At 42.8% G+C, this 12,633-nt stretch overlaps 1 pseudogene; it reads left to right on the top strand.

Moving 5' to 3' along the window:
• The first annotated feature begins 330 nt into the window (after positions 1-330).
• Positions 331-12,291, top strand: LOC125101561 (uncharacterized; annotated as a pseudogene).
• Positions 12,292-12,633: the final 342 nt, after the last annotated feature.

Here is a 12,633-nt window from a genome sequence, read left to right as displayed (position 1 = left end):
ATATGAGTTATGCATTTTATTACATTATCTATTATATTTTCAGATAATTTGAAAGAAGATTCAGAAACAGAAGTAAAAAGTAGGACTACAGAATCAAGAAAAACTACCCCAAAACAGGATATTCATTTGAGAATTCAGATAGTCCCATACCAAAATAGCCAAAATGGTCCTAAATACCAACATAAGGGAGAAGTAAGTGGCCCTGAGAAGACTTATGAAAAGAGACAAAAACAGAAAACTGGAGTGAAAGTTGAAAAGCATCCTGAGAAAACTCAGAGTAAAGAAGAGAGAAGAGTAAAAAGAGACAAAAGAAAAGATACTGAGAAAGACATGGACAAGGAAAAGAAAATAGGTAAGGGGCAATTGAAGGATGGAGGTGGTGAAAAATATAAAGGTGAAGAAGAAGAAAGGGTAAGCATGAAAAATAACAGAGATGAGAACATGGAGGATAAAGACAAGAAGGAAGATAAAGACTTAAAGGAGAATAAATACAAGGAGAAGGAAAAGAACAAAAAGGATAAGGTCAAGAAAGGACATGAGGATAAGACAGAGGACAAGGACACAAAGGGAGATGAAGACAAGACAGAGGACAGGGACAAGAAGGGAGATGAGGGCATAAAGAAGGATGAGGACAAGGACAATAAGGGAAATGAAGATAGGAATGAGGACAAGAACACAAAAGGGGGTGAAGACAAGACAGAAGACAGGAACACAAAGGTAGATGAGAGAAAGGAGGAAGAGGACAAGGACTATAAAGGAGATGAAGACAGGACAGAGGACAGGGACAAGAATAGAGGTAAGGACATAAGGGAGAATGAGGACAAGGACAATAAGGGAGATGTGGACAGGACAGAGGATAGGAACAAGAATAGAGATGAGGACGTAGAAGAGGAGGAGGACAAAGACAATAATGAAGATGAAGACATAAAGGAAGATGAGGACAAGGACAAGAATGAAGATAAGGACAGGAGAGAGGACAGGGATAAGATTGGATATGAGGACATAAAGGAGGATGAGGACAAGGACAAGAATGAAGATGAGGAAATAAAGGAGGATGAAAACAATGACAATGAGGGAGATGAGGACAGGACAGAGAACAGAGACAAGAATGGAGATGAGGACATAAAGGAGGATGATGACAGGACAGAGGAGGAAGACAAGAAGAGAGGTGAAGACAAGACAGAAGACAAGGATATGAAAGGAGATTCTATGAATAAAAAGGATAAAATAAAAGTGGCTAAAGAGGACAAGAAGAACATGAACCCAAAAGAAGGCAAGGCAAAGAAAATGGGCAGTAAGAAAAGGGTCTCATTGAGAAAAACTCCGCATTTCATAAACTAACAAAACAGAATTGAATAATTTTGCTCCAACACATAAGCTTCAAAAACCTAAATCCTCATCTTCTATGATAGAGATTAAAATAATACATTCCTTACATTCTTTTTAATCACAAATTTTCTGTTCCTTTGCTTGTAATCTGGCAAAATCTCCTTCAGAAATTGCTTATTTTTAGATCTCTCAGTTTCAAACTTCAGCTGCCAAATGTGAGTTTTTCAAAATGTATGTTCATGATGTATCATTGTCAGGAAAATACAACTAAATAAAAATTAAATAAAACTCTGATTAAAGAAATTCACATCTATATTTTCTCAAAAAGTTTGGTGTTTTCCTGTCTAACCAAATAGCTGTTTAGGTAGTCTCTAGTAAGTGTAACATCCATAAAGGTATGCAAAATATCTTTATCAATAGGATAAACATAAATGGGAAGAATAAACCATGTTAAAAATAGAAATATCAATTCAGAGCAATAAATACAACAGGAAAAATTCAGAAAAGGAAAGCCTCTTTGTTTGGGGGTAATACAAGAAAGACTTTCATAGGCAGTAGAATTTGAGCTGGGCATCAAAAGAAGATAGGTAGGTTTTGTATATTGTTTGAGATACCTGAATTAGTAATTCCTCTACCAGAGTATAAACTCCTTGAAGGAAGATCCGTGTCTTACCATGATCTCCATCTTCAGTGCCTACCACTGTGTTTATGAAATTGAATGGACTAGGAGAGGAGTGAGAAAGAAAAATTTTAGGACATAGAAAGTCTATTATAAAGGAAGAGAGTAAAACAGATAAACTGCATACAGCAAACCTCCCCAAGGATAAGGACACAAAGGGGGATGAGGACCCCGCTGATGTAGAAGATGATTCCAGGTGGCCCCCAGTAAACATTTTAACATGAATAGTTAATATTTACTTTTATGTGAATGAAAATAATATATCCAGCCTATCAAGCTCATGATTTTTGAAATTATAGGTTAAGATGAGATTAAGGTGAGTCAATTAAAAAATAAGTATAAAATAGCATAAATTCTATTTAGATATTGTGAAAAATTATGACAAATGGTGGGATCTAAATGATGAAATTTGACAAATGCTTCCTTCCAAGAAGAAAATAAGGTTGGAATAAGAAACTAGAGCTTTGGGGAGACTTCAGTTTTCATTCCATTTATTTCATAGGCAACAGATAAAAACTCTCCCTCTTTGGTTTCATCTTGTTTTATTTTTTCCTCTCTTCCCCTATGGATCCTCTGCTTTGTTTCTTAAATTCCACATATCAGTGAGATCATTGTCTTTCTCTGATTGATTTATTTTGCTTAGAGTAATACGCTCTAGTTCCATCCACATCATTGCAAATAGCAAGATTTCACTTTTTGATGAGTGAGTTGTATTCCAATGTATATATACACCACATCTTCTTTAACAATGATCCTCTTTATGATGAGATTCTGGTGATTTTTCACTATTTTTCTTTTTCTTTTTTTAGACACACTATAGTTTGCAAAATAAATGTATAACATTTTAAACAAAAAAAATGATTCATACTGAAACACTGCTTTTTTTATATGTTCATTAAAAAGATACTGTTGGGATGTAATGTCTTCATACTATTGCTGAAATAATTATAATACTATATTAAATTGAGAAACTTTTTACATTAGCCATGATAACATAATGCCAAAGTAGATTTCTTAAAATTCTGTGAGGTCCAAGGCTGTAGTTTGAGCTGCATATTTCACACACCCCATTTGAATTGATTCATTGACCAATCACTTATTACATACCAGGCAGCACCCTGGTGGGCACTATTAAATATGGCTTATGCTCTCATGGAACTTATTCTAGTGGGAAAGATATTAATCCAATCATAAGCACATGAAACTGCACTTACAATGGCATTTTTTTTAAGAATAGGGAAGTGTGGATAAGATAGTGGTCAGGCATAAACGATGGAGGGGAAGCTAAGCACAGGTCAGGGATAGGTGATAACTTATAGACAAAGCCAACATGAGGTATATTTCCTGCTCAAAGTCATTTTTAGTTTTATAAATAAAAGATCTCTAGTTATAATTTCCAAAGCCTTATCTCTGGAAACAGGGGAGAGTTCTTTTTATAAGGGCTTGAGATGAATAGAGTGGGGTTTTAACAGTATAATGACATTGAGGTAGCTGTCCAGCAGTTCTAGCACTTTCTGACTCAAACTTATCCAGGTGTCATCCTCAATTTTTTTTTCTGTTCTAGCAGTTTGATAAGTTTCTAAAAGGTCAGATTGACAGGCAGAGGCTTCTGGTTTGGTTTTTTAAAGTTCAGATTGAAGGGCACATGAGTGGTTCAGTCAGTTAAATGTCTTATTCTTGGCTTTGGCTCAGGACTTAATCTCCCAGACCTCTAGGATCCACACCCAGATAGGGCTCTGCACTGTGTGGAGTCTGCCTCAGATTCTTCCTCCCTCTCCCTTCCCCTTTGCTCCTCCCTGCTCATTCTCTCTCTCTCTCTCTCTCTCTAAAATAAAATCTTTAAAAGTGGTCAGATTGACAGGCAGAAACTTCTATGAGAGGTCATCTGACTTCAGAGGGTCAGGCCAGTAACAACTGGCAGCATGAGAGGGCGTAGTATAAAGAGGAGAGAGTGAAGTGAAGCTGGTGAAAGGCTGGGACTTAGGGATGGGGTCACACATGAAGGCAATAGGAAAGCCAGGGCTGGTTTTGCTGGCAGGGATGGCTAGTGGAGACCTTATAAAGCCCAGCACCATCCCCCACCTCCCTTTCTGCTCACCAGGAGTGCTGAGTCTTCCTGCCTTATCTAGGTGCCCTTATTTGGGGCTGGGCGCCAAAAGGCAGGGAAATAACTGCCTAAAAGAATTAAAATAATTTTAGCCACTAAACGTAACAAGAATCATTGTGAAAATGACCTGCAATAAGAAGATCATTAGGTAGTGAGTCAGATTAAGGAATATTTAATCTTAAATACTGCTTCAATTGAGAGCTAAAAGAGGAGTAGGAATCATTAAAAAAAAAAAGGGAAGGAGAATAGTATACTACACTGGGAGGATAACAGTACAAAGGCATCTTTACTTGAGCAAAGATTATCAGTAACAGAGACTGGCAGAAGACTTGTACACCCAGATCAACACAAAAGAAACACTAAAAAAAAAAAGCTGAAGAAGCAGACCAGAAGCCACACCATGTAGAGCCTTTTAGGATATGTTAAATTTTGTCTCTCATCTTTGATTAATTGAGAAACTACAGAAAGGATTTTTTAATAAAATATTTTTTATTAGTATTTGATCTTATATTGGTAAAATACAAAAAAAATTCTATTAAGTTCATAGACAATTTCTAGGTCTAAACATTATGCTTATTTTTTTTAATTTTTATTTTTTTAATTTCTTTTTAGTGCTCTAGAATTCACTGTTTATGCAGCACACCCAGTGCTCCATGCAATACCTGCCTTCCATAATACCTACCACCAGGATCAGCCAACATTGCACCCCCCTACCCCTCCAAAACCCTCAGTTTGTTTCTCAGAGTCCACAGTCTCTCATGGTTCCTCTCCCCTCCAATTTCTCCCAAATCCCTTCTCCCAATCTCCCCATGTCCTCCGTGTTATTCCTTATGCTCTACAAATAAGTGAAACCATATGATAAATTACTCTCTCTGTTTGACTTGTTTCACTCAGCATAATCTTTTCCAGTCCCGTCCATGTTGATACAAAAGTTGGGTATTCATCCTTTCTGATGGAGGCATAATAATCCATTGTATATATAGACCATATCTTCTTTATCTATTCGTCCGTTGAAGGGCATCTTGGTTCTTTCCACAGTTTGGCCACTGTGGCCATTGCTGCTATGAACATTGGGGTAGAGGTGGCTCTTCTTTTCACTACATCTCTACCTTTGGAATAAATACTCAGTAGTGCAATTGCAGAGTCATAGGGAAGCTATATTTTTAATTTCCTAAGGACGTTGCACACTGTTTCCCAAGGTGGCTGCACCAACTTTCATTACCACCAACAGTTTCAGAAGGTTCCCCTTTCTCCACATCATCTCCAACACACGTTTTTTCCTTTCCTATTAATTTTGGCCATTCTAACTGATGTAAGGTGGCATCTCAATGTGATTTTGATTTGAATCTTCCTGATGGCTAGTGATGATGAACATTTTTTCATGTGTCTGATAACCATTTGTGTGTCTTCTTTGGAGAAGTGTCTGTTCATGTCTTCTGCCCATTTTTTGACATGATTATCTGTTTTGTGTGTGTTGAGTTTGAGAAGTTCTTTATAGATCCTGGATATCAGCCCTAGGTCTGTATTGTCATTTGTGAATATCTTCTCCCATTTTGTGAGTTGCCTCTTCATTTTGTTGATTGTTTTCTTTGCTGTGCAGAAGGTTTTGATCTTGATGAAGTCCCAAAGCTTCATTTTCACTTTTGTTCCCTTTGCCTTTGAAGATATATCTTGAAAGAAGTTACTGTGGCTGATGTTGAAGAGGTCGACTGCCTTTGTTCTTCTCTAGGATTCTGATGGATTCCTTTCTCACGTTAAGGTCTTTTACCCAATTCGAGTTTATCTTTGTGTATGGTGTAAGAGATGAGATGGTCCAGTTTCATTCTTCTACATATAGCGGTCCAATTTTTGCAGCACCATTTATTGAAGAGACTGTCTTTTTTTTCACTGTATATTTTTTCCTGCTTTGTCGAAGATTATTTAACCATAGAGTTGAGGGTCCATGTCTGAACTCTCTACTTTGTTCCACTGGTCTATGTGTCTGTTTATGTGCCAGTACCATGCTGTCTTGGTGATCACAGCTTTTGTAGTAAAGTTTGAAATCAGGCAACATGATGCCCCCGTTTTGTTTTTCTTTTTCAATATTTCCTTAGCAATTCCGGGTCTCTTCTGGTTCCATACAAATTTTAGGATTGTTTGCTACAGCTCTTTGGAAAATACCAGTGGAATTTTGATTGGAATGGCATTCAAAGTATAGATTGCTCTAGGCAGTAGAGACATTTTAACAATGTTTATTATTCGATCCATGAGATGGAATGGTCTTCCATCTTTTTGTGTCTTCTTCAATTTCCTTCATGAGTGTTCTGTAAATCCTTGAGTACAGATCTTTTACCTCTTAGGGGAATTTCAGACCAATATCCCTGATGAATATGAATGCTAAGATTCTCAACAAGATCCTAGCTAATGGGATCAAAGAGTACCTTAAAAAGATTATCCACCAAAGGGGGACAAGATGGTGGAGAAGTAGGAGGAGGTGCTGTTTCAACCTGTCCCCTAAAGTGAGCTGATTACCTACCAAAGAACTCTGATCACCCATGAAATCAGCCTGAGATTAGAATTATATACTTCTGGATCTCTACCAGGGTAGAAGACACCAGTGGGCAGGTAAAGCAGAGTGGGAACATCAGACTGGTATCAGAACATAAACAAAAGGGGAAGGAGCCACTAGAAGTGACCCATTGGAAAGTGATACCCCAAAACGAGAGTGCCCTGTGATAGGGGACCAGCATTAACTTGGAGTCTGGTTGAAAGCACTCAAAAAGAGCAAAAGATTTTAGGGGGATATTGGGGTATTGGGCGGTTAGGGACAGGGGCTTAAGCCTGCTGACCCAGGACAGCCACCGCTGGTAATGAGTCAGAGATAGTCTTGGTCCCTGAGCCACTGGTACACCTGTGAGCATCTGGGTGGCAGTGCCCATGAGGGTGAGGGAGCCTCACCAGCCAGCAGAACTGTGGAGGCCAAGAAAATTAAGGCCATTCCACCTCAAGTTTAGTGTCAGCACAAGTACAGGCATCTTAATTTTGACAGCCATCTCAGGCCCCTGTGACCAGGGGCTGAACTCTTGTTACAGGAAAAACTGCTATACCCAACTCTACCTTAATTACAGGAAAAACCGCTATACCCAACCCTGCAAACACCCCAGCAACAGCTAATCAGCTTACTGCAGGGAAGTCTGAAATTTCTCCACTTCCCCCTGACCCCTGCAAGCTTCTGGCAACCACACATAAAAACCCCTTGCTTGGCAGGTCTGGGGCTCTCACTCCTGTGCCTCTGTGCCGGTGACAGTTGTGAGCCTGGACTCGAATCCAAATAAAACCCTCTGTGTTTGTATCAGTGTTGGCTCTTTGGTGGTCTCTCGGGCTTGAAACTTGATAACATTTGGGGGCTTGTCCCGGATCTGAGAGACCCCCAGGACCCTGACCTGGAGGGTCCTGCACTGGCTGGTGATTACACTCGTTTTTACCTGTTTGCACACATACTTTCTGGGAGCTCCAATCTGCATTTTTACCTGTAGGAATTCCAAGCTATATCTGGGTCAACATTGGCTTAAGCGGACGCGCTGGTGGGTGGTCGACCTGGGCTCTTGGGAATCATCTCTTGCCCCCGCCTGGAGGACAAAGTCCTCATCTGTGAGGAGATTTGGCTGCCATTGTGGTCGGACCACCCCTCAACTTACTTTCAGTTTTTTCTTCACAGCCGCACCGGATTTTGTCTGTGTGAGTGTGTTCTTGTTAATTGTCATTGGTGTCTTTGTCTTGGTGTGGACTGAGGACTCAATGAGACAGACACAGATGACCCCTCTGTCTCTGATGGTTGACCACTTCCCAGACGTCAGGGAAAGAGCTCATAACCTGAGCATGGACATACAAAAGGGAAAGTTTTGAACTTTCTGCATGTCTGAATGGCCATCCTTTAATGTTGGTTGGCCCCAGGAGGGAACTTTTCAACTGCCTATTGTTTTACAGGTTAAGGCTATCATCTTCAGAGAAAAACCACATGGCCACCCTGACCAAGTGCCTTATATCCTGGTCTGGCAGAACATGATTGAGAACCTTTCCTCCCTCCCAAAGCAGGACTTACATCCAAGATTCTAGCCTTGTGGAACCCAACTCCTACGTCTGACAAGGAAGTGGAGTCCAAACCAAAGACTCCTCTTTACCCGGTCCTTCAGGACACTTTCACGGAGGACCTGATTCTTCCACCACCCTACCAGGTTCCCCCCCCCACCCATCTGCCCCTCCAATAGAAGCACCAGGGGCTGCCAAGGGATGACCCACATGAAAAACAGAGACGTCTCAAGAAGTTGGCTTCAGGAGCAGGTAAGGGGGATGGCCCCCGTCAAGAATGCCCCAAACTGAATAAAAACCAATGTGCTTATTGCAAGGAGGAAGGCCACTGGGTAAAGGATTGCCCCAACAAAAGACCAAAGGCCTCTGCTACTATCTTGGAGGTCAAAGATTTAGATGACTAGGGGGATCGGGGTTCGGCACCCCTCCCTGAGCCCAGGGTAACCCTTAAAAGTGTAGGGGCAACCAATTAAATTCCTAGTAGACACCGGGGCACAGCACTCTGTCTTGCTACAACCTCAAGGGAAATTGACAAATAAGGCCTCATGGGTACAGGGGGCCACAGGCACTAAACAATATTCATGGACTACCCGAAGAATGGTGGATCTCTGCATGGGCTGGGTATCCCACTCCTTCATGGTCATCACTGAGTGCCCTTACCCCTTTTTAGGCCGGGACTTACTCACCAAGATGGGAGCCCAAATTAGTTTCCACCCTAAAGGGACAAAAATTCTGGATAAAGAAGGGCACCTGATCCAGGTGCTTGTCATTACCCTTGAGAACGAATATCATCTTCACCAAACACCCCCAACACCAATGACTGACATTGACCACCAGTTGCAGGAGTTTCCCCAAGCGTGGGCAGAAACTGGGGGAATGGGACTAGCCCAGCATTGGCCAGATATATACATTGAACTAAAGCCAGGGGAAGACCCAGTCAGAGTCTGACAATACCATATGCCTCTCACAGCATGGACGGGGATCACCCCACACATCCGGCGACTGCTAGACTCGGGCATGCTGCAACATTGTCAGTCGGCATGGAACACTCCCCTGCTGCCGGTGTGAAAGCCACACTCTAATGATTATAGATCGGTCCAGAACTTGAGGGAAGTTAAGCCAATGGGTGATGGACATACACCCTATGGTCCCAAACCCCTATAATCTCCTCTCCACCTTGCCCCCAGACGAGACTTGGTACACAGTGCTAGACCTAAAGGATGCCTTTTTCAGCTTGCCCTTGGCCCCAAAGAGCCAAGACCTCTTTGCTTTTGAATGGGCGGGCCCAGAGAAGGGCATCAATAACATTTGATATTGATGTTATCAATGATGTTGATCATTATTATCAATGATGATATCAATGATGTTGTTAAATGATGTTGATCAATGATGTTGATATCCAACTTACCTGGACTCGACTGTGCAAGGATTCAAGAATTCACCCACCATCTTTGACGAGGCACTGCATGAAGACTTAGGTGAGTTCTGTGCCAAGCACCCTAATCTGACTCTATTACAATATGTAGATAATATCCTGTTGGCAGCAGAGGACCAGGAAACATGCCTACAAGGCACCAAGGATTTGCTCCAAGTGATAGCAACTCTGGGATACTGGGCTTCAGCTAAGAAGACCCAGATCTGCAGAACGGAGGTACAAATTGAAAAATGGACAAAGATGGTTAACAGATGCACGGAAGGAGAGCATCATGAGGATCCCACAGCCTCGAAATGTTCACCAGGCGCGTGAATTCTTGGGGTCGGCTGGGTTCTACGACTGTGGATCTCTGGTTTCACTGACATAGCTAGGTCCCTCTACGAGGCCACAAAACAAAAACAGGACTTTGTATGGACTGAGGCCATGAACAAATCCTTAAATGACCTTAAGCAAGCCTTGCTTTTGGCCCCAGCACTCGGGCTGCCTGATCTGACTAAGCTCTTCCACCTTTATGTGGATGAAAAGGAAGGGGTGGCAAAGGGAGTCCTAATTCAATACATAGGCCCCTAGAAGAGACCAGTGGCCTACCTCTCAAAGAAATTAGATGCCATGGCTGCTGGATGGCCTCCATGTAAAAGTTATTGCTGCAGTGGCCACCATGGTTAAGGATGCAGATAAGCTGGCTATGGGGCAGGAACTATATGTCACTACCCCACATGCCATTGAAGGGGTACTCAAACAACCCCCGGACTGATGGATCATCAATGCCCACTTGACCCATTACCAGGGCTTGCTTTTGAACCCTACCAGAATTTTGTTCCAGGCACCAACAGCCCTAAACCCAGAGACACTGCTCCCTAACCCTGACTGGGAACCCCCCTTACATGACTGCCAAGAAATCCTGACTCAGGTGCACAGAGTCAGAGCCAATCTCCAGGACCAACCACTGCCGAATGCAGATGACACCTGGTATACACATGACAGCAGCTTTGTCCAGGAAGGAATCAGGTATGCAGGGGCAGCTGTGACCACAGAGACAGAGACTGGGCAGAACCATTGGCGGCTGGGACATCTGCCCAACGTGCAGAACTGATTGCACTAACCAAGGCACTAACAATGGGAGCAGGCAAGTGGATAAACATCTATATTGATAGCAGGTACGCCTTTGCCACAGCCCACATCCACGGAGCCATTTATAGAGAAAGAAGGAAAGACTATTAAAAACAAGGTAGAAATCCTTGAGTTCCTAAGGGCCCTCTGGCTGCCTAACGCACTGGCCATTATCCATTGTCCGGGATACCAAAAAGCAGACATGCCAGTGGCCAGGGGAAACCAGCTAGCCAACCTAAAGGCAAAGGGGCAGCTCTTTTGGTGGCCCATGTCTTAGTGACCACACTGCCTGATCCCGGGGCACCGAACTTGCCAGGCAGCCCCAACTACACTGACTCAGACTTACAATGGATTAGGTGTCTGCCCATGACACAATGCTTACATAGCTGGTGGAGAGCTGCAGATTGCAGCATAATCCTACCAGAGGAACTGGGACTGCAAGTCCTATCCAAAATGCATAAGAGTACCCACATGGGAACAAAAAAAATGGAAGACTTGGTGTGACATGCAAAGATTACCATCAAAGACTCCCAATCAAAGATCGAACAGATTGTGGCAAGCTGCCATGCATGTAAGTTAACTAATGCCACTCCCCATGGATCTAACCCAGACACCCAGCTCCTGGGGGACTGTCCAGGAGCCTACTGGGAATTGGACTTCACTGAGGTAAAACCTGGAAAATACAGATACAGGTATATGCTAGAGTTTGTAGATACTTTTTCAATATGGACAGAGGCATTTCCCACCAAACATGAAACAGCACAGACCGTGACCAAGAAACTACTGGAAGACATCTTTCTGAGGTATGGTTTTCCCATTAAGATTGGATCAGACAACAGACCAGGATTTGTCTCTAAGGTAACACAGGGACTGGCACTAGTACTTGGGGCAGATTGGAAATTACATTGTGCATACAGGCCCCAAAGCTCAGGACAGGTAGAGAGGATGAACAGAACATTAAAGGAGACCCTAATTAAATTACCCCTGGATACTGGCAGGGACTGGATGACTCTCCTCCCCTTCATCCTATATAGGGTATGAAACTCCCCACATAAGATGGGACTTACTCCCTATGAGATCATGTTTGGTATTCCTCCACCTATTATTCCCAATTTAAAACCTGAGGTGCTTGCTGAGTTTGATGATCACCAACTCCTTTTCTCCCTCTAAATGTTACAACGAACCCATGAATAGGTGTGGCCTAAGCTGAGGGCCCTCTACAAGACTGGGCCACCTCCAGACCCCCATAGATATCAGCTGGGTGACTGGGTGTACATCCAGAGACACCAACACCAGACACTTCAACCACGTTGGAAGGGACCCTACATCGTGGTCCTGACCACTCCCACAGCTCTCAAGGTTGACGGGATTACTCCCTGGGTCCACTACACCCACGTCCAGCCAGCTGACCCACACGCCATTCTCAAGGACTTTGTTCCAGAATGGAAAAGCCAACCAAACAAACAAGGACAATCCCCTAAAGCTAAGACTGTGCCGTTCTCACTTACCTCACTAATCTTGCTTATACTAGGTCCTCTTCATGCCAGAATGAACCCCTACTGACCACTTAACCTAACCTGGCAGGTGATAGATGTTTCTAGAGGAGAAATTGTATATTCCCTCTCAAAAACTGCCCCACTACAAGCTTGGTTTCCTGACTTGACCTTTGACTTGTTACAGATACTCCATGTGGAGGACACATGCGGCCATTGCCCAGTCCAACCATGGTTTTTGCAGAAACAGTATTTCTATGTTTGCCCAGGATAACTTAAAGGAAGCCAGGCAAGACAGTGTGGGGTCCCCTCCCACTTTTACTGTGCCAGCTGGAGCTGTGTCTCCAATGGCGAAATTTGGTGGATGGCCCCCTACAAAGATGATTTAATTACCTTTAAAAGAAGCCACACC

This window comes from Lutra lutra, chromosome 6 (assembly GCF_902655055.1).
Source record: "Lutra lutra chromosome 6, mLutLut1.2, whole genome shotgun sequence".
NCBI classification, from domain to species: domain Eukaryota; kingdom Metazoa; phylum Chordata; class Mammalia; order Carnivora; family Mustelidae; genus Lutra; species Lutra lutra.
The sequence above is the reverse complement of the archived record's forward strand: the minus strand, read 5'-3'. Positions and strand labels throughout refer to the sequence as shown.